Source organism: Drosophila nasuta, unplaced genomic scaffold (genome assembly GCF_023558535.2).
Source record: "Drosophila nasuta strain 15112-1781.00 unplaced genomic scaffold, ASM2355853v1 ctg360_pilon, whole genome shotgun sequence".
NCBI classification, from domain to species: Eukaryota; Metazoa; Arthropoda; class Insecta; order Diptera; family Drosophilidae; genus Drosophila; species Drosophila nasuta.
Window position 1 is genome coordinate 1 of NW_026869534.1, and position 28,000 is coordinate 28,000.

Below are 28,000 nucleotides of genomic sequence, written 5' to 3' on the forward strand. Positions count from 1 at the left end.
AACCTCATATCATATGGCTGCAGTTCAATAAAAATTCACCAAGTCCAAAAATTTTTTCTCAAGTTAAATTCAAAATCGTATCTCATTATATTAATAAACTGTATAAAATGATATTTAAAAAGTTTTTCCTCAATTTTCATATGTTGAAATTTTTTCAATGTTGAACTCATATCTCGGTAGAACCTCATATCATATGGCTGAAGTTCAATAAAAATTCACCAAGTCCAAAAATCATTTTCTCAAGTTAAATTCAAAATCTTATCTCATTATATTAATAAACTGTATAAAATGATATTTAAAAGTTTTTCTTCAATTTTCATATGTTGAAATTTTTTGTCAAAGTTGAACTCATCTCTCGGTAGAACCTCATATCATATGGCTGCAGTTCAATAAAAATTCACCAAGTCCAAAAATTTTTTCTCAAGTTAAATTCAAAATTGTATCTCATTTTATTAATAAACTGTATAAAATGATATTTAAAAAGTTTTTCTTCAATTTTCATATGTTGAAATTTTTTCAATGTTGAACTCATATCTCGGTAGAACCTCATATCATATGGCTGAAGTTCAATAAAAATTCACCAAGTCCAAAAATCTTTTCTCAAGTTAAATTCAAAATCTTATCTCATTATATTAATAAACTGTTTAAAATGATAATTAAAAGGTTTTTCTTCAATTTTCATATGTTGAAATTTTTTGTCAAAGTTGAACTCATCTCTCGGTAGAACCTCATATCATATGGCTGCAGTTCAATAAAAAATTCACCAAGTCCAAAAAATCTTTTTCTCAAGTTAAATTCAAAATCTTATCTCATTATATTAATAAACTGTATAAAATGATATTTAAAAGTTTTTCTTCAATTTTCATATGTTGAAATTTTTTGTCAAAGTTGAACTCATCTCTCGGTAGAACCTCATATCATATGGCTGCAATTCAATAAAAAATTCACCAAGTCCAAAAAATTTTTTTCTCAAGTTAAATTCAAAATTGTATCTCATTTTATTAATAAACTGTATAAAATGATATTTAAAAGTTTTTCTTCAATTTTCATATGTTGAAATTTTTTGTCAAAGTTGAACTCATCTCTCGGTAGAACCTCATATCATATGGCTGCAGTTCAATAAAAATTCACCAAGTCCAAAAATCTTTTCTCAAGTTAAATTCAAAATCTTATCTCATTATATTAATAAACAGTATAAAATGCTATTTAAAAAGTTTTTTCTTCAATTTTCATATGTTGAAATTTTTTGTCAAAGTTGAACTCATATCTCATGTCTTAATTTGTGCCACTAATATGATGGCGTTCTTTTTGCTACCAAACACATAATTGTGTATGAAATAAATGCATACTTAAAATACGCAAGTATTCTGTTCATATAGATACATACATAAATGTATATATATTTTTTTATATCATGCATATTTTTAATTTTCGCCACTAATATGATGGCGTCCTTCTGGCTACCAAATTCATATAATTGCGTACCAAATAAATGTATATTTAAAATACACAAGTATTTTGTACACATAGATATACCATGCATATTTTTAATTTTCGCCACTAATATTATGGCGTCCTTCTGGCTACCAAATAAATATATATAACTAACGCTTACTAAATAAATGCATATTTAAAATATACAAGTATTTTGTTCACATATTATACCTTTGCATATTCTTAATTTTCGCCACTAATATGATGACGTTCCTTTTGCTACCAAATAAATATATATAACCAACGCATTATAAATAAATGCATATATAAAATACGCAAGTATTTTGTACACATAGATATACTATGCATATTCTTAATTTTCGCCACTAATATAATGGCGTTCCTTTTGCTACCAAATAAATATATATAACCAACGCATAATAAATAAATGCATATATAAAATATGCAAGTATTTTGTATACATAGATATACTTACTATGCATATTATTAATTTTCGCCACTAATATAATGGCGTTCCTTTTGCTACCAAATAAATATAAATAACTAACGCATACTAAATAAATGCATATTTAAAATACGCAAGTATTTTGTACACATAGTTATACCTTTGCATATTCTTAATTTTCGCCACTAATATGATGACGTTCCTTTTGCTACCAAATAAATATATATAACCAACGCATTATAAATAAATGCATATATAAAATACGCAAGTATTTTGTATACATAGATATACTATGCATATTCTTAATTTTCGCCACTAATATAATGGCGTTCCTTTTGCTACCAAATAAATATATATAACCAACGCATAATAAATAAATGCATATATAAAATACACAAGTATATTTTGTACACATAGATATATTATTTATTTATATATATATAATATATTTATATATTATATAAATTTTCTTCTTATATGCGTAATTGTATAACACATAATTAATAATTATGCATACAATTTTGCATATTTATATATATAAATATATATATAATATTTTTTTATATATGCCTTAAACATATATATTTTATCGAATCGTCAAGCAAAGGATAAGCTTCAGTGGATCGCAGTATGGCAGCTGCTCAACCACTTACAACACCTTGCCTGTTATAAAAGTCGTTTACAATTGATTCAAGGCTTTGTCATTGTATTAAATAATGTTTTAATATATAACTAGCGCGGCACCAGGTGATCGAAGATCCTCCCAATTTACTATGTTATATGTAACATTGGCATCACATCCATCGTCGTCTATTAAATGAATAATAAACTTTTAATGGTTTAGAAGCCATACAATGCAAATTGCCCCTTATTTATCATTGCAGTCCAGCACGGATACGACCTTAGAGGCGTTCAGGCATAATCAACGGACGTAGCGTCATACCACTGTTCGCTCGAACAAGTATTGTGCCATTGGTCCGTACCTGCGGTTCCTCTCGTACTACGCAGGAATGCTGTCGCAACAACGTTTTGTCATTAGTAGGGTAAAACTAACCTGTCTCACGACGGTCTAAACCCAGCTCACGTTCCCTTGCATGGGTGAACAATCCAACGCTTGGTGAATTTTGCTTCACAATGATAGGAAGAGCCGACATCGAAGGATCAAAAAGCGACGTCGCTATGAACGCTTGGCCGCCACAAGCCAGTTATCCCTATGGTAACTTTTCTGACACCTCTTGTTAAAACTCTTTAAACCAAAAGGATCGATAGGCCGAGCTTTTGCTGTCCCTGTGTGTACTGAACACCGAGATCAAGTCAGCATTTGCCCTTTTGCTCTATGTGTGGTTTCTGTCCGCACTGAGCTGGCCTTGGGACACCTCCGTTATTATTTGAGAGATGTACCGCCCCAGTCAAACTCCCTACCTGGCAATGTCCTTGAATTGGATCATACCTGAGTAATTGGAGTTATACCAAATTTTTAATTTAAGAACACATAAATGCACTCTCTCATTAATGAATTTGTTTGCGATTATATAACAAACTCGTGATACTTTGATCAAGAAGCTTGCATCAAAACCCAATACCATAAGATATAATAAATATATCCGTATAATGGCTAGGAAATGATACACGTTCCATTTAATCAAGTAAGTAAGGAAACAATAAGAGTAGTGGTATTTCATTGTCGATACTAAACCGAAATTTAATATCTCCCACTTATTCTACACCTCTTATGTCTCCTTACACTGCCAGATTAGAGTCAAGCTCAAAAGGGTCTTCTTTCCCCGCTAATTATTCCAAGCCCGTTCCTTGGCTGTGGTTTCGCTAGATAGTAGATAGGGACATGGAATTTGGTAGATTAACGTGAGCACCTGCCATGTTGGCTCTATCTCACGGTGCGCAGCACAGACGATTCAATTTAAGCGTCGAATCAGCGCCCCCATGGAGCAATTCACGGGTACACATTGAAGAGCCAACTGTTTGGGTTGGCTCAACCTCCTGTGTGAGGAGCGAGGCCCATCTAAAACCTCTTCCGATCTATGGTATCACGGCAACCGGTTGTATTACGCAACTCCACGTCGAGCACTCCACTCTATCCGCATTTGGATGGTAAACCACAGCCACCACGATACTCCCGAAAGGGCCGCAACCAAATACCAGGACGGACATATGTCCGCGGGCACCTGGTTCCCGTGGTACCAGAAAAACCTCCGGTCAGGTTTCGTACCACAAAGGTACTACCAATTTTAACTCCAAACAGTTACGGGTTGGTGGCCCAGGTGGAAACATAAACAAACAACATACATACGCTCCGATTCATTGCAACCCCACATTCATACATCCCGATTCACGCCTGCCTACCTAGCATTCCCATTCCCTCATGCATACATTATTCACACAATCATTCATTCCTGCCTCCAGGAACGCTCATCCGCCGTCTCGCAAATACAATGCGGGCAAACTCATTCAAATTACCTACACAAGTACTAGTGGAGTGATTGACTTACGTCAAACCCACCACCAGTCTGCCTAATCCCTAGCTCATCCATCACACGTATATCGCTATACAGTGGGCATTCACACAACACATGCATGGCAGTCTCCGCTGCCAAACCGCAGCGGCATTCCGGACTATCGCACAGGCTTCTCGGATGCAAGAATGCATTGAGAGAACCATGGCCAGTCAACAAGAATCCGAGACTCAGATTAAATCTGAAGTCTGGACGGTCTGCAGTGAACTTGACATCACGAATAAATTCGCGAGTCACCCGCCCATTCACACTTGCATCCCATCTGACCTGCCAGTCAGACAGAACACACTCTTTCAATAACTTCTTACAGCTATCCACTGCTAAGCTATTTACGTCCCTATCAAATAACCACTCATCCCGCAGCAATGGCAGCCGCCTCTTAATCTTGAACATCAAGGCTCTACGCCTGACTTCCAAGTCAAGAGGGGCTGCACCAAGCAATACCTGCAAAGCTTCCGTAGAAACAGTGCGGCACACAGGCAGACAACCTAAAAGAATCACACGCTGGCAAGCCAGCACTTTCTTTCTGCCCACAACAGTCTTTGCTGCCTCATACCACACAGACGACCCATATGCTGCACATGCAACAAATAGGCCGCTGTATATGGTACGCACAGCTCGTCTGCTAAGGCCCCAATCACTCCGCAAAATGCGACGCACCTGTCCAACCACACTAAACAACCGCGCCCTGAGACCGGTGAGATGCGGCATAAAGCACATCCCTCACCGAAAGTAATGCCAAGGTATCGAACCTCAGTCACATACTTTAAGCTAACGTCGTTTAGTCTGACAACTGGAGGCCGACTGGCAGACAATTTACCCTTGAGTAACATTGCCACCGTCTTATCCGCTGCCAAACCGACGCCGACACTGTCGCCCCAATCGCAAACAATGCGCAAGCACTCCCTAGCACCTGCCTCAATCTCGGAGCGCGATTGCCCCTCAATCAAAATGAGCAGATCATCCGCATACGCACAACACTTGCAGCGCAATTCGAGTTGCCGCAATAGGGAGTCCATCATTAGGTTCCATATAAATGGACCACAGATGGATCCTTGCGGACAACCACGAACCACATCCACAGTGACACTCTCACATTTTCCTATTGCTGTCGCACGCCTGCCAGAAAAGTAGCTCTTCCATAGAGCCATCTCTCGGCAGCCACAGTCGCTCAATTTTCTTAACACACTTGCCCAGCTAAGGTGGTCAAACGCACCCCTAAAATCTACAAAAATGCCTAAGACGTACCTGGAGTTGCTGGACCCCACCGAGTCCTTGACATAATGCCATGCATCCTCCGTACATCTACCTCTAGTGAAGCCATATTGTCTATCAGACATCTGGTCTTCAACTAACTCAAGCAGCCTTTCTATCATGACTCTTTCTAGCACTTTTCCAAGCACAGGAAGGAGACTGATGCCCCGATAAGATCGAGGATTACTCCTGATCTTATCGGGCGACTTCAAACACTACCATCTTTGCACATTTCCATTCACTGGGAAAGTATCCCTCATTCACACACCTTTCATACAATGCATACATATACTCTGGAATCGAATTCCAAACACATTTACACATTTCCCCAGTGAAACCATCCATGCCGGGCGACTTTCTCGACTTTAACCTCTTAAAAGCCGCCCCAATTCAGCTTCTCGGAGCGGTTCAACAGGTTGCTCCACATGTAGTGGAGCCTCCTGTCTCTCCTCTCGCGGGAAGAACACATTCAGCAAAGCATTCATACAATCCTTCCATGCCGTTAGCTGAAGGCCTCCGACATGTAAGTTGCCTAAACTAAGCTCCCTGCCTTTCCCTCTCGCTATTTGATAAACACGACCCCAGGGATCATGCTTATTGCGATCTACAAAATCACGCCATTCCGCTTCTTTCACACGTACAAGCATTTCCTTGTACTCATTCATACACCTACTATACTCTCGCCTTAGCTGAGCAGCGCTATCGGCATTGGATATTCTCGCTCTTTGGAAACGTTTCCGCAGAGTTCGAAGTATCCTACGCTTAGCACTCAACTCACTCGTCCACCACTTAACACGCTTAAGATTCACCTTGCGGTGTCTCCGAAGCATGCTATCATTCACACCCGTCATCCACCTATTCACACACATGACCTGCTCGTCAACACTCATTGCACTGAAGGTGCTAAGCGGAACTTGCGTTGCCGCCTCACATATAAACAGCCCATATTGGGCCCAATTCACACCACAAGTGCTCCACGAATTACCCCCAACACTTTCATTCGTTGTGGGAGTATATGCAAACACAATCTCAATTGGATTGTGATCACTTATACCTACCCCACCTAAAACACTCCACTCAAAATGAAACACACGCATTGCTGCTTCATTCACAAGGGTGACGTCAATGTCACTTTTCCCGTTCGGACCATCAAAGGTATACCACACGCTGGGTTGATTAACGACCCGAACATCTTGGGACACGGCCCACTCGGCTAGCGTTTCACCCGCCTGTGGTTCTGATACCCAGACGAGTGTCTGGGCATCTTACTGAACCACACGGGGGACGACGCATTCGCATCAATACCAAGGATGATCGGATCGCTACTCGCCAGTAGTAGCACCTCATCCATGTACGCTATATACGGCTCGAGGGGTTCCCCGAACGCGCAATACACACTCACAACTAACACCCTGCCAAAATTGCCATTAAGGCACACACACACCCCCCAGTCGGTAGAACACATCAGAGTGCATTCAATACCAACATCATTCACCACCACCGCAGCCTTGGCCCTGCTGTCAGTGAACACGCGCATGCGCGCGGGTAAGCCACGTACGCAACCATCGGTTGCATACGGCTCCTGCAGCAGGGCCACTACACTGCCTCTCTCACACATCATTTCGCCCACATCGCACATAACTGCATATGACCGCTGGCAGTTCAACTGAAGGACTTTGCTAGCCATATTAATGTCTAGCGTTGGCCCTCGCGACAATCGCACTATATATCGGGCAAGCCAGAGACATCATAAGATGCTCCGAAGGCTGCCCTTTAAAAGCACAATTCCGGCAACTAAGTGCATTGGTACACTTAGCTACCCGATGGCCCACTTGACCACAGCGCCGACAGACATCGTGCTTGGCCCTGCAGTCCGCTACTTTGTGGTCGAAGCCCAGGCAACGGAAGCAGCTCAGAACCGGGTCAAAGTTCCTCAAGCGGAATGAAAACCACTTGATGTAGCAGCGGCCAACATCGAGCAGAGTTTGCATGGCCATGCCATCGCCCTCCAACACAACATTGACCGACGCTGACCCACCAGTCACAGGCCATGGCTTGCTCACCATACGGACGCCTTTCTTGAAGGCCTCAAGAGACATGCTGTCCTTGAGGTTCATCTCGAAAAGATCACTCATGAATTCGTCAGGAGTAATCTGCGAGTGAACGCCCGTCACCACAATTTTAGGCCCCAGTTTGACATTCACACTCACTTCCAGCCCCACCTCTTTAAATTTCGCGTTTCCTGCGATCACTCTCCGCTCTGCAACGGATGGAGTGCGAATAATCGCACCACCATCCCGAAGAGGACGAACCTCGTGCACACGTACACCCAGGGTTGGACCTACCTCCTTCACCACCTGATCAACCACTTCCTTTGAGGTCTTCGCAGTCTTGCTGCGGACCACGAGGGACCATGTCTCAACTGGCTTAGGTCTCGGCGTCTCCGGGGTAGACGGCGCTGCCGACTTGGAACCGCCTTTGGCAACCGGTGCACGCAGCGGAGCACCCCGCTAACCGGCGCTGGCACTCGGAAGGCCCATTGGAGGGGCCGCTACTCGCATGAGCGCGAGCCTCCTCCAACCGTCCTCGGAGACGCTCATTTTCCGCCATCTGCGAAAACAGCAGCATCTCCATTTCCGCTAGGTAGTCAACTACACTAACCAGCGCCTTGCCTTGCATTCCACAATCAGCAACAACGAGCGTGAGCACGTCCTTACTGATCGCCTTCATTTTCTCTACTGGGCTTCCCTTGCGCATCATTGGCCCTGGCTTGCTCAATGGAGCAACCAACGCCTCTGCTGCCTTTTCAGCCGCCCTAAACTCAGTCATAGTTACTCCCGCCGTTGACCCGCGCTTACTTGAATTTCTTCACTTTGACATTCAGAGCACTGGGCAGAAATCACATTGTGTCAACACCCGCTAGGGCCATCACAATGCTTTGTTTTAATTAGACAGTCGGATTCCCCAAGTCCGTGCCAGTTCTGAATTGATTGTTAATTGATAATCGTTATAATTTAAAAGAACTAGCTGGTTGCCCAACTAGTATTCTTAAAAATTTTAGCAAGAAAGTTCCACAATTGGCTACGTAACTAAACTATCCGGGGAACAAGAAACTACCATAAATGATAGAAACTCTATTTACCCAGAACGAGCACATAAACCATGTTATTGTTTCCCAATCAAGCCCGACTATCTCAATCTTCAGAGCCAATCCTTATCCCGAAGTTACGGATCTAATTTGCCGACTTCCCTTACCTACATTATTCTATCGACTAGAGACTCTTCACCTTGGAGACCAGCTGCGGATATTGGTACGGCCTGTTGAGAAGTTTGCGTGTCCCCACCATAAATTTTCAAGGTCCGAGGAGAAAATATCGACACAACAGTATATGTCATGCTCTTCTAGCCCATCTACCATATCTCTCTGCGAAAGACTTCCATGGTAGTACGGCTATAAAACAGAAAAGAAAACTCTTCCGATATCTCTCGACGGCTTCTTTATGGTCGTTCCTGTTGCCAGGATGAGCACGAGGCCCATATTTAATAACAAACGGATACTCAACAGGTTACGGAATTGGAACCGTATTCCCTTTCGTTCAAAATTATTCAAGTTTTTTAATTATGACAAAATATAAATTTTAGTTACTTTTTTACTTGAAAATTTTCGGCTTTCGCCTTGAACTTAGGACCGACTAACTCGTGATCAACCACTGTTCACACGAAACCCTTCTCCACTTCAGTCCTCCAAGGTCTCATTCGATTATTTGCTACTACCACCAAGATCTGTACCAATGACGGCTCCATGCAGGCTTACGCCAAACACTTCTAAGCACACCATTGTACCTTCCTACTCACTAAAGTTTCAAAATTTATATTACAAGTAATATAAATCATCTACTTTAGCGGTAATGTATAGGTATACAACTTAAGCGCCATCCATTTTAAGGGCTAGTTGCTTCGGCAGGTGAGTTGTTACACACTCCTTAGCGGATTTCGACTTCCATGATCACCGTCCTGCTGTTTTAAGCAACCAACGCCTTTCATGGTTTCTGAATGAGTTGTTAATTTGGGCACCGTAACATTACGTTTGGTTCATCCCACAGCGCCAGTTCTGCTTACCAAAAGTGGCCCACTGGGCACATTATATCATAACCTTAAACTTCATATCAAGAAAGTTAAGGTTCTTACCCATTTAAAGTTTGAGAATAGGTTAAGATCGTTTCGACCCTAAGGCCTCTAATCATTCGCTTTACCAGATAAGATTATTTTATACAACAGTTAAATGCACCAGCTATCCTGAGGGAAACTTCGGAAGGAACCAGCTACTAGATGGTTCGATTGGTCTTTCGCCCCTATACTCAATTCTGACAATCGATTTGCACGTCAGAACTGTTTCGGTCTTCCATCAGGGTTTCCCCTGACTTCAACCTGATCAAGTATAGTTCACCATCTTTCGGGTCACAGCATATATGCTCAAGGTACGTTCCAGTTAGAGGCATAAATAATATAAATATTATTATACATAACTATATAGAACGCCCCGGGATTGCGTTAATCAACTATAAATAGTTAAAAAACTAATCCCAATAATAGTCAAGTTAATTACGCTATTAGGTTTATATCCCAATAACTTGCACATATGTTAGACTCCTTGGTCCGTGTTTCAAGACGGGTCCCGAAGGTATCCTGAATCTTTCGCATTGTTAATCATACAAGTGCTTATAATAAACATAAAAATCAATGATAATCATGCCATTATATAATTCCGAAAAATTAACGCACTGTACTCATATAATCTATCAGCACTTTATCAAATTTTTGAAATTTATTTTATGTTAAAATGCAAGCACTCTAATTTAAATAAACTCTTATCAAAATTGTTTGATAAATTCCATACATGCTAATAGATTACAATGTCCTTATATGGAAAAAATGCACACTATCGTTATAATATTGATTAAATATTACAATTCTAATGATGAATTTTCCATAACGGATATTCAGGTTCATCGGGCTTAACCTCTAAGCAGTTTCACGTACTATTTAACTCTCTATTCAGAGTTCTTTTCAACTTTCCCTCACGGTACTTGTTTACTATCGGTCTCATGGTTATATTTAGTTTTAGATGGAGTTTACCACCCACTTAGTGCTGCACTATCAAGCAACACGACTCTTTGGAAACATCATCTAATAATCATTAACGTTATACGGGCCTGGCACCCTCTATGGGTAAATGGCCTCATTTAAGAAGGACTTAAATCGTTAATTTCTCATACTAGAATATTGACGTTCCATACACTGCATCTCACATTTGCCATATAGACAAAGTGACTTAGTGCTGAACTGATTTCTTTTCGCTCGCCGCTACTAAGAAAATCCTTGTTAGTTTCTTTTCCTCCCCTAATTAATATGCTTAAATTCAGGGGGTAGTCCCATATGAGTTGAGGTTGTTTAATTACACTTATAGACAATTCTCTGCCTATTTTGAAATATACTATTTTTTCTTGAAGGTCCATAATATTCACAAAATTATTCTTTATACCATATTCGTTAATAAGAGGCAATTCTAGTTTATAAAATAATATATTTTATGCTAGACATTCCTCAATATTATTTGAAATGAATAAAGAACATATAATTCTTCAAATTTCTCATGCAACAGAGTTTTAGTATTTTCATTTATTAATTCATATTATGAATATCTTAAGCGAGAACTTTTAGATTCACACTTATATTATCCAATAATATACAATGTGCTTAAAATTCCGAAAAATTTTAAACAACTTATTTAGCATAGTCTTACAACCCTCAACCATATGTAGTCCAAGCAGCACTAAAAATTAATTAAAGTACATAACAGCATGGACTGCGATATGCGTTCAAAATGTCGATGTTCATGTGTCCTGCAGTTCACACGATGACGCACAGTTTGCTGCGTTCTTCATCGACCCATGAGCCGAGTGATCCACCGCTTAGAGTGATACAATTTTTTTTATTTCATTACGTCAAGAATATTTTTATTGAAAGAAATTAAAAATACACCATTTTACTGGCATATATCAATTCCTTCAATAAAATTTTTTTTTTTATACCTAAATAAATGTTGCGAAATGTCTTAGTTTTACATAATCGATAATAATAAGATATATGACAAGTATATTTTAGCTAAATTTATTTATTATGATCAACATATGTAAAGCGTTAACCTGCAAACAGGTACAACATTGTTTTTCTTTAGGTGTTGCGAACCAATGTATGCGCACTGGAATATGCACAATACATTTTGCAACGCATGTATATTATGGTACATATACACGCAGTTTTTATTTTATCCAAAACACATAAAACACTCTTAATACAGTATATAATAATAATAATACATGACAAACGGTTTTTAGCTAATTTAAATTATTATATGTTGCATAATTGTATCTCATATGATTGAATAAAATATTTATATTTATTAGTTACATAATTTATTAAATATTGCAATTCCCTAAAAGAGAAAAACAAATTTAATTTATTAACGGTTAGATGCATTAAAACAATAATGATCCTTCCGCAGGTTCACCTACGGAAACCTTGTTACGACTTTTACTTCCTCTAAATAATCAAGTTCGGTCAACTTTTGCGAAACAACCGCAACACACAAGGCGTCACAGTGATCACGTCCGGAGACCTCACTAAATAATTCAATCGGTAGTAGCGACGGGCGGTGTGCACAAAGGGCAGGGACGTAATCAATGCGAGTTAATGACTCACACTTACTGGGAATTCCAAGTTCATGTGAACAGTTTCAGTTCACAATCCCAAGCATGAAAGTGGTTCAGCGGTTTACCCGGACCTCTCGGTCTAGGAAATACACGTTGATACTTTCATTGTAGCGCGCGTGCAGCCCAGGACATCTAAGGGCATCACAGACCTGTTATTGCTCAATCTCATTATTGCTAGACGCAATTTGTCCATTTAAGAAGCTAGTGTCCTTATAATGGGACAAACCAACAGGTACGGCTCCACTTATATAAACACATTCAAACACAATAAACATTTTACTGCCACCATGAATGAAGGCTATATAAGCTTCAACACCATAATCCTGAAGATATCTATTTAATATATTTGAGTCTCGTTCGTTATCGGAATTAACCAGACAAATCACTCCACGAACTAAGAACGGCCATGCACCACCACCCATAGATTCGAGAAAGAGCTATCAATCTGTCTTACACACTTATGTTCGGACCTGGTAAGTTTTCCCGTGTTGAGTCAAATTAAGCCGCAGGCTCCACTCCTGGTGGTGCCCTTCCGTCAATTCCTTTAAGTTTCAGCTTTGCAACCATACTTCCCCCGGAGCCCAAAAGCTTTGGTTTCCGGGAAGCGACTGAGAGAGCCATAAAAGTAGCTACACCCAATTGCTAGCTGGCATCGTTTATGGTTAGAACTAGGGCGGTATCTGATCGCCTTCGAACCTCTAACTTTCGTTCTTGATTAATGAAAACATCTTTGGCAAATGCTTTCGCTTAAGTTAGTCTTACGACGGTCCAAGAATTTCACCTCTCGCGTCGTAATACTAATGCCCCCAAACTGCTTCTATTAATCATTACCTCTTGATCTGAAAACCAATGAAAGCAGAACAGAGGTCTTATTTCATTATCCCATGCACAGAATATTCAGGCATTTGAAGCCTGCTTTAAGCACTCTAATTTGTTCAAAGTAATTGTACCGGCCCACAATAACACTCGATGAAGAGCACTAATGCAGGTTTTTTAAATAGGAGGAACATATAAAAAAAGTACAAGTACCTAATTATATATAAGAACTCCACCGGTAATACGCTTACATACATAAAGGTATAGTACTAACTACAATTGTAAGTTGCACTACCCGTATGAAGCACAAGTTCAACTACGAACGTTTTAACCGCAACAACTTTAATATACGCTATTGGAGCTGGAATTACCGCGGCTGCTGGCACCAGACTTGCCCTCCAATAGGTCCTTGTTAAAGGATTTAAAGTGTACTCATTCCAATTACAGGGCCTCGGATATGAGTCCTGTATTGTTATTTTTCGTCACTACCTCCCCGAGCTGGGAGTGGGTAATTTACGCGCCTGCTGCCTTCCTTAGATGTGGTAGCCGTTTCTCAGGCTCCCTCTCCGGAATCGAACCCTGATTCCCCGTTACCCGTTGCAACCATGGTAGTCCTAGATACTACCATCAAAAGTTGATAGGGCAGACATTTGAAAGATCTGTCGTCGGTACGAGACCATACGATCTGCATGTTATCTAGAGTTCAACCAGTGTAACGATCTTGCGATCGCTTGGTTTTAGCCTAATAAAAGCACACGTTCCAGAAGGTCCGTGTTTTAATTGCATGTATTAGCTCTAGAATTACCACAGTTATCCAAGTAACTGTTAACGATCTAAGGAACCATAACTGATATAATGAGCCTTTTGCGGTTTCACTATTAATTCGTGTGTACTTAGACATGCATGGCTTAATCTTTGAGACAAGCATATAACTACTGGCAGGATCAACCAGAATAATGTTCATTTCATTATGTAAATATATTTAAAATATAATTACATAAATCTTCAAATATGTAAAATACATGACAACTCACAAATATTTTTGAATAACAAACGATAATATTCAATAATTGTATATATATATATGTTATACTTGACATGTACTATACGAATGTGGCCATAATTAGATAGCATTCACGTTCGCTAGTTATAATTCACAATTGTTTATATAAATATATATACTTATATATAAAATATATATGCATATAATCGTTCAAAAATATCATTTTATTTCAACTTACTAAATATATTATATCACACATGCATATTTATAATTTAAATTCAATTAATTGAATAAAAAATTATTTTATTTTGATGACAAATTGATAATTTTATCTAATTCTGCATTTACGTGTAGACAATATTATATTAGTAAAACCTCCGTCCACAATAGTGTCCTAGAGGATTTTTCAATTATTCACAAAATATTAATTCTTTAGCTACGAAACACCGTCTTCTTTTGAAAAAGACATTTAATACATTATATGCTTATATAATAGTAATAATTATATAACCATATAATAGTATCAATTTTTATATCGGATGAGACTAATAATTAATTAATAATAACATAATTATTACTTAATATGCAAACTGAAATATATGCATCCAATACATATATACGTGATGAGCACACACTGCCACCATGTATAGGTTTTGTGACACGTTTTCTACAATGCTCTTATTTTATTTAGTATTACCATCTAACGTATCTTTTTGTTGCACTAATTTAATAATACAACAGTAAAACTTCATTATTTTTAACTTTTTTAATCATATTGCCTTCTATATGATTATTTTCATATATTATTTATATATGACTTATGCCGGCAAGACTCACTCCATATACATAGTCATATATTTCATTTCACTTGTGAAATTTTTCTCATATGACATGCCTGCTCGACATCACCACCCCTATATAGGTTTTGTGACACGTTTTCTACAACCAGCTCATTTTACTAAGGTATACCACCTAATGTATCTTTATGTTGCACTAATTTAATAATGCAACAGTAAAACTTTATTATTTTTAACTTTTTAATCATATTGCCTTCTATATGATTATTTTCATATATTATTTATATATGACTTATGCCGGCATGACACTCCATATAAATAGTCATATATATTTCACTTGTGAAATTTTTCTCATATGACATGCCTGCCCGACCTCACCACCCCTATAAAGGTTTTGTGACACGTTTTCTACAATGCTCTTATTTTATTTAGTATTACCATCTAACGTATCTTTTTGTTGCACTAATTTAATAATACAACAGTAAAACTTCATTATTTTTAACTTTTTTAATCATATTGCCTTCTATATGATTATTTTCATATATTATTTATATATGACTTATGCCGGCAAGACTCACTCCATATACATAGTCATATATATTTCACTTGTGAAATTTTTCTCATATGACATGCCTGCTCGACATCACCACCCCTATATAGGTTTTGTGACACGTTTTCTACAACCAGCTCATTTTACTAAGGTATACCACCTAATGTATCTTTATGTTGCACTAATTTAATAATGCAACAGCAAAACTTCATTATTTTTAACTTTTTTAATCATATTGCCTTCTATATGATTATTTTCATATATTATTTATATATGACTTATGCCGGCATGACACTCCATATAAATAGTCATATATATTTCACTTGTGAAATTTTTCTCATATGACATGCCTGCCCGACCTCACCACCCCTATATAGGTTTTGTGACACGTTTTCTACAATGCTCTTATTTTATTTAGTATTACCATCTAACGTATCTTTTTGTTGCACTAATTTAATAATACAACAGTAAAACTTCATTATTTTTAACTTTTTTAATCATATTGCCTTCTATATATTATTTTCATATATTATTTATATATGACTTATGCCGGCAAGACTCACTCCATATACATAGTCATATATATTTCACTTGTGAAATTTTTCTCATATGACATGCCTGCTCGACATCACCACCCCTATATAGGTTTTGTGACACGTTTTCTACAACCAGCTCATTTTACTAAGGTATACCACCTAATGTATCTTTATGTTGCACTAATTTAATAATGCAACAGTAAAACTTCATTATTTTTAACTTTTTTAATCATATTGCCTTCTATATGATTATTTTCATATATTATTTATATATGACTTATGCCGGCATTACACTCCATATACATAGTCATATATATTTCACTTGTGAAATTTTTCTCATATGACATGCCTGCCCGACCTCACCACCCCTATATAGGTTTTGTGACACGTTTTCTACAACCCGCTCATTTTACTAAGGTCTACCACCTAATGTATCTTTATGTGGCACTATTTTAATAATACAACAGCAAAACTTCATTATTTTATTATCAATAATTTGTATTAAATACTAGTACAATCGTAAATTGTTTAACATTGTTTAAAATTTTTGTCAAAGTTGAACTCATATCTCGGTAGAACCTTATATCATATGGCTGCAGTTCAATAAAAATTCACCAAGTCCAAAAAATTTTTTCTCAAGTTAAATTCAAAATCTTATCTCATTTTATTAAAAACTGTATAAAATGATATATAAAAGTTTTTCTACAATTTTCATATGTTGAAATTTTTTGTCAAAGTTGAACTCATATCTCGGTAGAACCTCATATCATATGGCTGCAGTTCAATAAAAATTCACCAAGTCCAAAAAATTTTTTCTCAAGTTAAATTAAAAATCTTATCTCATTATATTAATAAACAGTATAAAATGCTATTTAAAAAGTTTTTTCTTCAATTTTCATATGTTGAAATTTTTTGTCAAAGTTGAACTCATATTTCGGTAGAACCTCATATCATATGGCTGAAGTTCAATAAAAAATTTACCAAGTCCAAAAATTTACCAAGTCCAAAAAATTTTTTCTCAAGTTAAATTCAAAATCTTATCTCATTTTATTAATAAACTATATAAAATGATATATAAAAAGTTTTTCTTCAATTTTCATATGTTGAAATTTTTTGTCAAAGTTGAACTCATATCTCGGTAGAACCTCATATCATATGGCTGCAGTTCAATAAAAAATTCACCAAGTCCAAAAAATTTTTTCTCAAGTTAAATTCAAAATCGTATCTCATTATATTAATAAACTGTATAAAATGATATTTAAAAAGTTTTTCCTCAATTTTCATATGTTGAAATTTTTTTCAATGTTGAACTCATATCTCGGTAGAACCTCATATCATATGGCTGAAGTTCAATAAAAAATTCACCAAGTCCAAAAAATCATTTTCTCAAGTTAAATTCAAAATCTTATCTCATTATATTAATAAACTGTATAAAATGATATTTAAAAAGTTTTTCTTCAATTTTCATATGTTGAAATTTTTTGTCAAAGTTGAACTCATCTCTCGGTAGAACCTCATATCATATGGCTGCAGTTCAATAAAAAATTCACCAAGTCCAAAAAATTTTTTCTCAAGTTAAATTCAAAATTGTATCTCATTTTATTAATAAACTGTATAAAATGATATTTAAAAGTTTTTCTTCAATTTTCATATGTTGAAATTTTTTTCAATGTTGAACTCATATCTCGGTAGAACCTCATATCATATGGCTGAAGTTCAATAAAAAATTCACCAAGTCCAAAAAATCTTTTTCTCAAGTTAAATTCAAAATCTTATCTCATTATATTAATAAACTGTTTAAAATGATAATTAAAAAGGTTTTTCTTCAATTTTCATATGTTGAAATTTTTTGTCAAAGTTGAACTCATCTCTCGGTAGAACCTCATATCATATGGCTGCAGTTCAATAAAAAATTCACCAAGTCCAAAAAATCTTTTTCTCAAGTTAAATTCAAAATCTTATCTCATTATATTAATAAACTGTATAAAATGATATTTAAAAAGTTTTTTCTTCAATTTTCATATGTTGAAATTTTTTGTCAAAGTTGAACTCATCTCTCGGTAGAACCTCATATCATATGGCTGCAATTCAATAAAAAATTCACCAAGTCCAAAAAATTTTTTTCTCAAGTTAAATTCAAAATTGTATCTCATTTTATTAATAAACTGTATAAAATGATATTTAAAAAGTTTTTTCTTCAATTTTCATATGTTGAAATTTTTTGTCAAAGTTGAACTCATCTCTCGGTAGAACCCTCATATCATATGGCTGCAGTTCAATAAAAAATTCACCAAGTCCAAAAAATCTTTTTCTCAAGTTAAATTCAAAATCTTATCTCATTATATTAATAAACAGTATAAAATGCTATTTAAAAAAGTTTTTCTTCAATTTTCATATGTTGAAATTTTTTGTCAAAGTTGAACTCATATCTCATGTCTTAATTTGTGCCACTAATATGATGGCGTTCTTTTGCTACCAAACACATAATTGTGTATGAAATAAATGCATACTTAAAATACGCAAGTATTCTGTTCATATAGATACATACATAAATGTATATATATTTTTTATATCATGCATATTTTTAATTTTCGCCACTAATATGATGGCGTCCTTCTGGCTACCAAATTCATATAATTGCGTACCAAATAAATGTATATTTAAAATACACAAGTATTTTGTACACATAGATATACCATGCATATTTTTAATTTTCGCCACTAATATTATGGCGTCCTTCTGGCTACCAAATAAATATATATAACTAACGCTTACTAAATAAATGCATATTTAAAATATACAAGTATTTTGTTCACATATTATACCTTTGCATATTCTTAATTTTCGCCACTAATATGATGACGTTCCTTTTGCTACCAAATAAATATATATAACCAACGCATTATAAATAAATGCATATATAAAATACGCAAGTATTTTGTACACATAGATATACTATGCATATTCTTAATTTTCGCCACTAATATAATGGCGTTCCTTTTGCTACCAAATAAATATATATAACCAACGCATAATAAATAAATGCATATATAAAATATGCAAGTATTTTGTATACATAGATATACTTACTATGCATATTATTAATTTTCGCCACTAATATAATGGCGTTCCTTTTGCTACCAAATAAATATAAATAACTAACGCATACTAAATAAATGCATATTTAAAATACGCAAGTATTTTGTACACATAGTTATACCTTTGCATATTCTTAATTTTCGCCACTAATATGATGACGTTCCTTTTGCTACCAAATAAATATATATAACCAACGCATTATAAATAAATGCATATATAAAATACGCAAGTATTTTGTATACATAGATATACTATGCATATTCTTAATTTTCGCCACTAATATAATGGCGTTCCTTTTGCTACCAAATAAATATATATAACCAACGCATAATAAATAAATGCATATATAAAATACACAAGTATATTTTGTACACATAGATATATTATTTATTTATATATATATAATATATTTATATATTATATAAATTTTCTTCTTATATGCGTAATTGTATAACACATAATTAATAATTATGCATACAATTTTGCATATTTATATATATAAATATATATATAATATTTTTTTATATATGCCTTAAACATATATATTTTATCGAATCGTCAAGCAAAGGATAAGCTTCAGTGGATCGCAGTATGGCAGCTGCTCAACCACTTACAACACCTTGCCTGTTATAAAAGTCGTTTACAATTGATTCAAGGCTTTGTCATTGTATTAAATAATGTTTTAATATATAACTAGCGCGGCACCAGGTGATCGAAGATCCTCCCAATTTACTATGTTATATGTAACATTGGCATCACATCCATCGTCGTCTATTAAATGAATAATAAACTTTTAATGGTTTAGAAGCCATACAATGCAAATTGCCCCTTATTTATCATTGCAGTCCAGCACGGATACGACCTTAGAGGCGTTCAGGCATAATCCAACGGACGTAGCGTCATACCACTGTTCGCTCGAACAAGTATTGTGCCATTGGTCCGTACCTGCGGTTCCTCTCGTACTACGCAGGAATGCTGTCGCAACAACGTTTTGTCATTAGTAGGGTAAAACTAACCTGTCTCACGACGGTCTAAACCCAGCTCACGTTCCCTTGCATGGGTGAACAATCCAACGCTTGGTGAATTTTGCTTCACAATGATAGGAAGAGCCGACATCGAAGGATCAAAAAGCGACGTCGCTATGAACGCTTGGCCGCCACAAGCCAGTTATCCCTATGGTAACTTTTCTGACACCTCTTGTTAAAAACTCTTTAAACCAAAAGGATCGATAGGCCGAGCTTTTGCTGTCCCTGTGTGTACTGAACACCGAGATCAAGTCAGCATTTGCCCTTTTGCTCTATGTGTGGTTTCTGTCCGCACTGAGCTGGCCTTGGGACACCTCCGTTATTATTTGAGAGATGTACCGCCCCAGTCAAACTCCCTACCTGGCAATGTCCTTGAATTGGATCATACCTGAGTAATTGGAGTTATACCAAATTTTTAATTTAAGAACACATAAATGCACTCTCTCATTAATGAATTTGTTTGCGATTATATAACAAACTCGTGATACTTTGATCAAGAAGCTTGCATCAAAACCCAATACCATAAGATATAATAAATATATCCGTATAATGGCTAGGAAATGATACACGTTCCATTTAATCAAGTAAGTAAGGAAACAATAAGAGTAGTGGTATTTCATTGTCGATACTAAACCGAAATTTAATATCTCCCACTTATTCTACACCTCTTATGTCTCCTTACACTGCCAGATTAGAGTCAAGCTCAAAAGGGTCTTCTTTCCCCGCTAATTATTCCAAGCCCGTTCCCTTGGCTGTGGTTTCGCTAGATAGTAGATAGGGACAGTAGGAATCTCGTTAATCCATTCATGCGCGTCACTAATTAGATGACGAGGCATTTGGCTATTTTTTGTAGGAAATGAATTTGCCCACACAACAATGCCATATATGGATGGCACGTCATATGACTATTTTCCCTTTACTTTGTACACAATAGATGTTGGCCAGTGTAGTTGACTTTCAATGAGGAAAGTAAACCTCGGTGCTAACCCACTCCTTGGCGATATCCAGTATGGAACATGAACGTCTTAAAGCCGCAGACTCCGCCATCTACCACCCTGGTACTGATAATATTGCTATCACCAGCGTTAAGGACTCCCAGGGCTATCAGTCGTTTTACCGACCGATAGCTCCAGATGCCCCTCCAGTTTAGCGTAGCAGAAACGATTTTAATGTCCTCATGTGCCCGATAATCCCGAACCAGAGCCGTTCGTACGTCCTGTCTGTCGTAGATCTCAACCTTACTCTGATGAGCTTGGTCAAGATCAAGTCCGTCAGTCACAACCTGAGCGTCGATCACTATAGTGTGATCTGGTCGGAAACCCACCAGGTCCGGCTTATATATCCTGTTCTCTCCCCTGCAGACTTGGTTCAGCAATGACAGAGTAGCCTCTCGTCTCAAGTCCCCGCTTGAGATAATTAGCTACACTGTTGTGTCTAGCCACCCGCCTCCCATGCGTACGATGACACTTCTGCAGAATGTGGTTTAGTGATTCGGGAGCATCACATCCTGCACGACACTGCCTCTCCAATTCGTGCCTTCCCCCTCGTGGTACGAGACCGCGTGGGTAGGGCATTTATCCGCAGTTTGATCCCATTCAAATAAGCTTTTCCAGTTAACAAACGCGTGGGTGCGACAACCCACCCGTGTTGCGGAGCATAACGCCCTGCTTCACGGAGACCGCTACCATCAACAGAGGAGTGCAACCTATCCGCCCAGTACGAATCGATCAAAAGGCGTGTATCCAGAGCCGCGTCTCCCGATGCCTTGCACCTATCTCGGGCCCTCCGAATTTCCGCACTAAGGAACGAACTGGCCGTCTCGGATTGCTCGAGGTGGGGCCATTTTATGTTCGTTAGCCTCTGTATGCGCAGCATTGAGCTGTCCTTCGAACTGAGGGAACACCGAGACCCCCACTTGTGTGGGGGGCATGGAAGAATGCTACTGACACATCCATAGGAAGATCTAACCATTTCCTTACGACCGACCGTACCAGTCTGTCACACTTTCTCAAAACGCCTATTGCCACACTACCAAGGGTTAGCTTGTGATATAGCTGTGGAATGAGGACAGTTCTGAGGGCGAATAACTTCTGCTGTGGCTTCAGGGGGGACCGCGATATGATATCCAATCTGGGACCAATGTCCTCAGTCGGATTGTAGCGGGCCCTCCCGTCCGCAGTGAACTGAATGCCGAGATACCTCCACTCCTCCGAACGCTTCAAGCTTGGACACGTGCGCGAACCTACACAGAAGCTCCGTGATTCGATCACAGTACACTTCTGCTTCGGTTGCCCCTTGACACTAACAGTAAAACACTTATTAGCGTTTAGGGTCAGCCCAACGGACGCCAAAAAGGAGACCGTGGTATCCAATAATGCCTGAAGGCCCTTCGGTGTAGAAGCAAACAACACCAGATCGTCTGCGAACGCTGCAGCGTTTGTTTTGGCATTTCCGACACTGACACCAATCTCGTCCGGTAGAGACCTGAGCAACCGGTCGATGACCAAATTGAACATATGTGGAGACAAAGGGTCACCCTGCTTCACACCTCTAGCAGGGACGAATTCCTCTGATCTCCAGCCTTTACCATTGAGACTAGTGCCACCTCCCAAGTACAAGCTACGTACGTAGTCAACAAAACCCGTTGGTGCACCATACGCGGATAGGGTGTCAATTACCGCTGCGTGAGACACAGAGTCAAACGCTTTGCTGACATCAAGTGTCGCGATATAACACGACGCATGACGTCTATGGTGGTCCCTCAGGATTAAGTCAACTATTGTCGCGTTATCGGCGCAACCGTCAGTAGGAAGAAACCCCCGCTGACGCGGATCCCAATCGACTGATGAGGCCAATCGAGATGCCAAGATGGCATTGAGTTGTCTAACTATGACAGAAGGCACCGATATCGGACGGAAGTCTTCTGGTCGGGATGCTCTTACCGTCTTCGGGATGAAAACGGTTCGAGCCATTCGGAAGAGTGTGGGTAGTTTGCCGCACCAGAGAATAAGGTTCATTATGCGAAGCATAACACCACTGGGAATACTCCTGGCAGTTCTTGGAGATATTCCGTCCGGTCCGGGAGAAGAAGTCAATGGCACTTGATGCAATTGCAGGTCCCTAGACGTAATAGGTGACCATACCCCCTCAAGCAAGTGTCCCATATGGGGCACGGTGCTATTGCAAGAGGAAAGGCTCTGCTGTGTCATGACTTCTCTCCAGTATGGTTCCATAATCTCTTGGTTTGGCATTACCGACTCGTCGGGTCCTGCTAGCAGGGATCCGATGCATCGACCTTTATGTTTGTCCCAGTTGCGCTGAACCCTAGCGAACTGCTGCCTTCTATTTTGTCTCCTATTGCGAGGCTCAGGAAAGACTCTCGCCGAAACCGGACCTTCGTTTCGATTCGGAAAAATTTCCAGGAGATAGTTAGACAAACACTGGAGAGTTGCTTCTTTGCCCGAAGTCTGCGCTCCATCAATGATAGATTGCAGAACCTCGACTCTCCACGATCGATTACATCCCACAGGGCCGAAGCCCCGCAGTATCCGCATGAGGACGTCGTCCGAATGTATCGATGGTGTGATTGGAACCGACTCTGACATTGAAGAAGAAGACTCAAGCCCACTTATACTAGGGCGGCGCGTAATGGTTTGTGGTTCACTAATTTCGGGGATAAGAGCCGCTTGCCCTCTTAGCTGCTCGATTTTTGCCTTATAATTATCCCTCTGTCGACACTTTTTAATAGCATCGACGCTGCGTTCTGGAAAATGCAACGCCAGCTTTTTATTAATGAACCTCTCGCCATTTGCTATGAGCTCAAGTTCCTTCCTCGCCATCATGGCCAATTCTTCCTCACACCACCTGGTTTTCACGTCAACACGCGTACGAAGCTCATCAAGCCTGTCTTTGTGCTGACGCGACATGTGGACGCCTAAACCGGTCTTTGTTCCAAAAGATCGGCCGCATTCCACACATAGATGTCCAACAACTGGATTAGCATCTACGTTCCTTCCCTGATGGGCTCCTACGGATGCCGTAGGAGAATTCACTGAATAACTTTCAGCTATCCGAGGCATGTTATTTAAGTTTGCACCATCAGTTTTCAGGACCATCGGGGTGGTAACCCAATGGCCCCTTTCGCCGCTCATATTCGCTGCTGCCGAAACTACATCGGTCCAGCACCCGGAGGACACCACGAGGAGGCCACAAGTTAAGTGGGGCACATGTTGCCTATGAGTCGACTTGATCTGACTAACGAAGGACGGTAGTCCACTTGCCATTGCTGATAAATGAACCATTATTCCCCTTCTGCAGACCCATTGATCCTCCTTAAGAGAGTCATAGTTACTCCCGCCGTTGACCCGCGCTTACTTGAATTTCTTCACTTTGACATTCAGAGCACTGGGCAGAAATCACATTGTGTCAACACCCGCTAGGGCCATCACAATGCTTTGTTTTAATTAGACAGTCGGATTCCCCAAGTCCGTGCCAGTTCTGAATTGATTGTTAATTGATAATCGTTATAATTTAAAAGAACTAGCTGGTTGCCCAACTAGTATTCTTAAAAATTTTAGCAAGAAAGTTCCACAATTGGCTACGTAACTAAACTATCCGGGGAACAAGAAACTACCATAAATGATAGAAACTCTATTTACCCAGAACGAGCACATAAACCATGTTATTGTTTCCCAATCAAGCCCGACTATCTCAATCTTCAGAGCCAATCCTTATCCCGAAGTTACGGATCTAATTTGCCGACTTCCCTTACCTACATTATTCTATCGACTAGAGACTCTTCACCTTGGAGACCAGCTGCGGATATTGGTACGGCCTGTTGAGAAGTTTGCGTGTCCCCACCATAAATTTTCAAGGTCCGAGGAGAAAATATCGACACAACAGTATATGTCATGCTCTTTCTAGCCCATCTACCATATCTCTCTGCGAAAGACTTCCATGGTAGTACGGCTATAAAACAGAAAAGAAAACTCTTCCGATATCTCTCGACGGCTTCTTTATGGTCGTTCCTGTTGCCAGGATGAGCACGAGGCCCATATTTAATAACAAACGGATACTCAACAGGTTACGGAATTGGAACCGTATTCCCTTTCGTTCAAAATTATTCAAGTTTTTTTAATTATGACAAAATATAAATTTTAGTTACTTTTTTTTACTTGAAAATTTTCGGCTTTCGCCTTGAACTTAGGACCGACTAACTCGTGATCAACCACTGTTCACACGAAACCCTTCTCCACTTCAGTCCTCCAAGGTCTCATTCGATTATTTGCTACTACCACCAAGATCTGTACCAATGACGGCTCCATGCAGGCTTACGCCAAACACTTCTAAGCACACCATTGTACCTTCCTACTCACTAAAGTTTCAAAATTTATATTACAAGTAATATAAATCATCTACTTTAGCGGTAATGTATAGGTATACAACTTAAGCGCCATCCATTTTAAGGGCTAGTTGCTTCGGCAGGTGAGTTGTTACACACTCCTTAGCGGATTTCGACTTCCATGATCACCGTCCTGCTGTTTTAAGCAACCAACGCCTTTCATGGTTTCTGAATGAGTTGTTAATTTGGGCACCGTAACATTACGTTTGGTTCATCCCACAGCGCCAGTTCTGCTTACCAAAAGTGGCCCACTGGGCACATTATATCATAACCTTAAACTTCATATCAAGAAAGTTAAGGTTCTTACCCATTTAAAGTTTGAGAATAGGTTAAGATCGTTTCGACCCTAAGGCCTCTAATCATTCGCTTTACCAGATAAGATTATTTTATACAACAGTTAAATGCACCAGCTATCCTGAGGGAAACTTCGGAAGGAACCAGCTACTAGATGGTTCGATTGGTCTTTCGCCCCTATACTCAATTCTGACAATCGATTTGCACGTCAGAACTGTTTCGGTCTTCCATCAGGGTTTCCCTGACTTCAACCTGATCAAGTATAGTTCACCATCTTTCGGGTCACAGCATATATGCTCAAGGTACGTTCCAGTTAGAGGCATAAATAATATAAATATTATTATACATAACTATATAGAACGCCCCGGGATTGCGTTAATCAACTATAAATAGTTAAAAAACTAATCCCAATAATAGTCAAGTTAATTACGCTATTAGGTTTATATCCCAATAACTTGCACATATGTTAGACTCCTTGGTCCGTGTTTCAAGACGGGTCCCGAAGGTATCCTGAATCTTTCGCATTGTTAATCATACAAGTGCTTATAATAAACATAAAAATCAATGATAATCATGCCATTATATAATTCCGAAAAATTAACGCACTGTACTCATATAATCTATCAGCACTTTATCAAATTTTTGAAATTTATTTTATGTTAAAATGCAAGCACTCTAATTTAAATAAACTCTTATCAAAATTTTTTGATAAATTCCATACATGCTAATAGATTACAATGTCCTTATATGGAAAAATGCACACTATCGTTATAATATTGATTAAATATTACAATTCTAATGATGAATTTTCCATAACGGATATTCAGGTTCATCGGGCTTAACCTCTAAGCAGTTTCACGTACTATTTAACTCTCTATTCAGAGTTCTTTTCAACTTTCCCTCACGGTACTTGTTTACTATCGGTCTCATGGTTATATTTAGTTTTAGATGGAGTTTACCACCCACTTAGTGCTGCACTATCAAGCAACACGACTCTTTGGAAACATCATCTAATAATCATTAACGTTATACGGGCCTGGCACCCTCTATGGGTAAATGGCCTCATTTAAGAAGGACTTAAATCGTTAATTTCTCATACTAGAATATTGACGTTCCATACACTGCATCTCACATTTGCCATATAGACAAAGTGACTTAGTGCTGAACTGATTTCTTTTCGCTCGCCGCTACTAAGAAAATCCTTGTTAGTTTCTTTTCCTCCCTAATTAATATGCTTAAATTCAGGGGTAGTCCCATATGAGTTGAGGTTGTTTAATTACACTTATAGACAATTCTCTGCCTATTTTGAAATATACTATTTTTTCTTGAAGGTCCATAATATTCACAAAATTATTCTTTATACCATATTCGTTAATAAGAGGCAATTCTAGTTTATAAAATAATATATTTTATGCTAGACATTCCTCAATATTATTTGAAATGAATAAAGAACATATAATTCTTCAAATTTCTCATGCAACAGAGTTTTAGTATTTTCATTTATTAATTCATATTATGAATATCTTAAGCGAGAACTTTTAGATTCACACTTATATTATCCAATAATATACAATGTGCTTAAAATTCCGAAAAATTTTAAACAACTTATTTAGCATAGTCTTACAACCCTCAACCATATGTAGTCCAAGCAGCACTAAAAATTAATTAAAGTACATAACAGCATGGACTGCGATATGCGTTCAAAATGTCGATGTTCATGTGTCCTGCAGTTCACACGATGACGCACAGTTTGCTGCGTTCTTCATCGACCCATGAGCCGAGTGATCCACCGCTTAGAGTTTGTTCACATATTATACCTTTGCATATTCTTAATTTTCGCCACTAATATGATGACGTTCCTTTTGCTACCAAATAAATATATATAACCAACGCATTATAAATAAATGCATATATAAAATACGCAAGTATTTTGTACACATAGATATACTATGCATATTCTTAATTTTCGCCACTAATATAATGGCGTTCCTTTTGCTACCAAATAAATATATATAACCAAC

At 38.0% G+C, this 28,000-nt stretch overlaps 3 non-coding genes and 2 pseudogenes across 3 annotated transcripts; all 5 read right to left on the reverse strand.

Moving 5' to 3' along the window:
- Window positions 1–2,489: 2,489 nt before the first annotated feature.
- LOC132797937 (large subunit ribosomal RNA) lies at window positions 2,490–11,135 on the reverse strand (annotated as a pseudogene).
- A 352-nt stretch (window positions 11,136–11,487) lies between these two features.
- LOC132797934 (5.8S ribosomal RNA) lies at window positions 11,488–11,665 on the reverse strand. Its single transcript, XR_009633826.1, has one exon. It is a non-coding gene; the product is annotated as a 5.8S ribosomal RNA (ribosomal RNA).
- A 568-nt stretch (window positions 11,666–12,233) lies between these two features.
- Window positions 12,234–14,229, reverse strand: LOC132797935 (small subunit ribosomal RNA). The gene has a single exon (XR_009633827.1). It is a non-coding gene; the product is annotated as a small subunit ribosomal RNA (ribosomal RNA).
- A 5,580-nt stretch (window positions 14,230–19,809) lies between these two features.
- On the reverse strand, window positions 19,810–27,250 carry LOC132797936 (large subunit ribosomal RNA; annotated as a pseudogene).
- A 352-nt stretch (window positions 27,251–27,602) lies between these two features.
- Window positions 27,603–27,780, reverse strand: LOC132797933 (5.8S ribosomal RNA). Its single transcript, XR_009633825.1, has one exon. It is a non-coding gene; the product is annotated as a 5.8S ribosomal RNA (ribosomal RNA).
- Window positions 27,781–28,000: the final 220 nt, after the last annotated feature.